We start from the raw sequence: 4045 nt of genomic DNA, 5'->3' as shown, positions 1-4045 counted from the left end.
GGTGCAGAGGATGGAAGCCAGAGAGGTGCAGAGGATGGAAGCCAGAGAGGTGCAGAGGATGGAAGCCAGTAGAGAGATTGGCAGAGAGGTGCAGAGGATGGAAGCCAGAGGAGAGATTGGCAGAGAATTGCAGAGGATGGAAGCCAGAGGAGAGATTGGCAGAGAATTGCAGAGGATGGAAGCCAGAGGAGAGATTGGCAGAGAGGTGCAGAGGATGGAAGCCAGTGGAGAGATTGGCAGGGAGGGGCAGAGGATGGAAGCCAGTGGAGAGATTGGCAGAGAGGGGCAGAGGATGGAAGCCAGTAGAGAGATTGGCAGAGAGGTGCAGAGGATGGAAGCTAGTGGAGAGATTGGCAGAGAGGTGCAGAGGATGGAAGCCAGTGGAGAGATTGGCAGAGAGGTGCAGAGGATGGAAGCCAGTGGAGAGATTGGCAGAGAGGGGCAGAGGATGGAAGCCAGTAGAGAGATTGGCAGAGAGGTGCAGAGGATGGAAGCCAGTGGAGACATTGGCAGAGAGGTGCAGAGGATGGAAGCCAGTGCAGGGATTGGCAGAGAGGGGCAGGGGTTTGAAGGCAATGGAATTATTGGAAGAGAGGGGTTGCAGACATTGAGCAGCTGGTTAGGTGGATGAGACTGACAGCAGCATTCATGATAGACTGAAGAGGGGAGAGGTAGAAGTAGACCAATGAGGATGGAGTCGACAAGGAAGAGAAAATGGACAGTGATTGGATGTGGGGCTGAAAGGAGAGGTCAGAGTCCAACATTACACCTATCAACCCAGCATGAGGGGAGGAGGGAAAAGATTGTTGTGCTATTGATCTCATGAGGAGATTGTGGCGTACGCCCGTCCCAGACCCGCTGTACGTCAATCCCACGTGACCATACACAAGTCTGAACCGAGCGTCACAAGGACGTGGCGATAGCACTCTCAGCCTCACCCTGCGCAGAGATTTCCCAGCTGGCGGGACACAATCTCAGGCCAGCAGACTGAGAGCGATCGTCACCAGGGTTGGGTAACTCCGCAGTTAACCCTTTACCCACCAAACTTCCACCGCCACCGTGTGTGTGTTACCGGAAACACAAACCGCGCCCAGCAAACGCTGCGACTATTCAAAACACTTAAACAATGCCTGTGATGCTGCTGTCCTCTCAGACAGGAATATGACAGGAGTCACTATACAGTAGCGCTCTTCAGAGAGCAAGGATACTCTAAGTTCGTATTTAGAGCGTAGAGATAAGTGTAACGATTTTTTTATATCGTCCTTTGATAAAAGAAACGGTGCAGAAAATATACAGAAAAAGATTTAATAAAAGAGACGCAATATATATACAACAGCAACATAAAAGGGAATACAAGAAGAATAATCAACAGTCCTGGAATTGTGAGTTCTGACAGAGTTCAGAGTTCAAGAAGCAAAGTGGAAGTCTGCCGGGCTCTTCTTCCAGCCGACTTCCAGCAGATAATGTCCCAGGATTAACCCCTTCATGACTGAGCTAGTTTTCAGTTTCTGTTCATAAATGACGGACACACTTGTTACATTGTTGCCGTGTGGTTCTTCCACAGCAGTGATATACTTTCTTACTAAATCTACCCGCACATATTATTTTATATAGTTTTTTTTAGGACAGATAGGGCGATATAATTGTATCACATATGTGTACCTGACGCCTCACTTAGTTTGAATAAAATAAAAAACATTAGGAAAAAAACTAGAAGAAAACACTTTTTTCACAAGTTTTGATTATTATTAATTTTTTATATTTTTTTACACTTTGTAAAAAAAATATATATATTTTCTTGCCAGTTTATATCAAGCAGTCACTATGACGGCTTGATAAATTAACTTTTTTCAATTTTTGGCTATTAGGCCCCATTCACACTGCGCGATTCGCAAATCGCGCGTTTGTCGCTCGATTTGCATTTTGCGCGATATCGCGCAAATGCTTGCATTGAGCAAGCTCGAATCGCGTTAAAATCCGCTCCAAAAAGGGTCCTGCTGTAGCGACGCAGGACCCTTTGCCCCATTGCCAAGCATTGGAGCGCGATATCGCGCTGTAAATAGCCGCGATATCGCGGGAATTACCGTGCGGAAAATCGCTCAATGTGAACGGGGCCTTAGGCTGATCCAAACTTAGGAACAGCTAATAATAACCTTAGAGACTGATCCTGACTTTAGTCAGATTCAGATCTCACTAAAAGCTCTCTGATGGTGCCTAGACGATCAGAACTGATACATTTCACTCAAAAGAGATACATTGTATCTCTTATATCTCTTTAGTGAAATGTATCTAAACATCGGGCTCTCGAGCTGTCAAAACAAATAGCAGAGAGGGGAGTCACTGCTACCTCTCTGCTATTTTCAGCTGTCAAATACGGGATGGCTAATAGCGGTCCTGTATTTGCATGTAGCGGCTTCATTCTTTCATTAATGAAAGGAAGAATCTTTTACAAAAAGCTTAAATTATTTCATTAATGAATGCCTCTGTACTGACCCATCCATTAATGACTGGTAACTGCAGGGCAGCCATCAGGGGGGTACGGCCGATACTCATGTAAGGGGCCCGGGCAGCCTGGGGGGCCGCCCGGGCCCCTTACATGACTATTGGCCGACGGTGAAGGGTGAGGAGGCGGAGGCCTGGCCCTAGCAGCGCAGGGCCCCAGCATTGCCGCTCCAGCGGCTTTGAGACAAGCTAGGGCCCCATCAGCGACACTGCTCGTCTGATGTCGGACTGGCCGGAAGTTACGTCACGTTGGTGACGTGACGTCACTTCTGGCCGCTCCGGCGGCAGACGAGGCCATGTGTGCAGGTAAGAGGAGCTAGGAAGGAAGGAAGGAAAGGAGGGAGGGGAGGGATGCAGCCCTGACCAGCCCACCTGAGATCCCTTCAGAGCCCACCATAGACAGTCTCAGATGGGCTGTGCAGCATCTATGGTGGGCTCTGCAGGGTCACTCTCAGGTGGGTCCTGTGTCCAGCGCGTCACTAAGCCCTGCGTCCAGCGTGTCACTAAGCCATGCGTCCAGCGCGTCACTAAGCTCTGCGTCCAGCGTGTCACTAAGCCCTGCGTCCAGCGCGTCACTAAGCCCTGCGTCCAGCGCGTCACTAAGCCCTGCGTCCAGAGCGTCACTAAGCCCTGCGTCCAGCAGCGTGGGGGGGGGCCCGGCCTAAAGCCGTGCAAGGGGCCCCAAAATTTCTGATGGCTGCCCTGGGTAACTGCTGAGAATCAGCTGTTACCAGCATTACAATGCCTGATATAACTCATCACGTACAGTGTATGTGGCCAGTCATATAGGCACAAAGTGCCGGGACGTACACTGTACGTCTCCCGTCACGAAGGGGTTAAAGGGGAACTCTTCTGCGATGTTAAGTCTTCTAGTTCCTCGATGATGTTTAACCCAAGAGCCCCAGTCATGTCGCCTAGGCAGAATATTTTATAAGCCCCTTTTGGAGGGTGTCCCGGAGCCGGCCTCTAGGCAGGGTTGGGGAGGGAAAGCAGGTGGAGGATGAACCTTTAATTTACTCTATCCCCACCCAAATTCTAAATTAATAAATGTAGCTTGATTTCCAACTTCGGGTTTTCCGACTTTCGTGGGAATGCGAGGTCATCACCTAGCAGAGCTGCTTGTTTATTTTAAAATGTCCACTCGTAATATATGGAGGGCCTAGTGCCATGCCTTTAATTACGACAGCCATAAAAGGCTTAGGCTGGGTTCACACCTAGGCGTATGGAATATGCGCGTTTGTCACGCGTTTCTAATGCGATTCGCGGTTAGAAAACCGCGTGACAAATGCGCGTTTCCGAGGGCTACCCGGCTGTATCCCAATGGATACGCGCGGCAAATACGCCCCAAAGAAGCTCCTGTACTTCTTTGGGCGTAGGGCGTTTTGTAGCTCGTTCGTACGGCCTGTAATACGCCCGGGTGTGAACCATGCCCATAGAAAATAATGGGATTTCGGTGTTTGAGCGTTATGCAGAGTGTTCGAACGCGCTACAACACATCGTCACAGAGATATACACTGAGTGGCCAGATTATTATGACCACCCC

The sequence above is a fragment of the Nanorana parkeri genome, unplaced genomic scaffold (genome assembly GCF_000935625.1).
Source record: "Nanorana parkeri isolate BGI_ZX_2015 unplaced genomic scaffold, ASM93562v1 scaffold2240, whole genome shotgun sequence".
NCBI classification, from domain to species: domain Eukaryota; kingdom Metazoa; phylum Chordata; class Amphibia; order Anura; family Dicroglossidae; genus Nanorana; species Nanorana parkeri.
The sequence above is the reverse complement of the archived record's forward strand: the minus strand, read 5'-3'. Positions refer to the sequence as shown.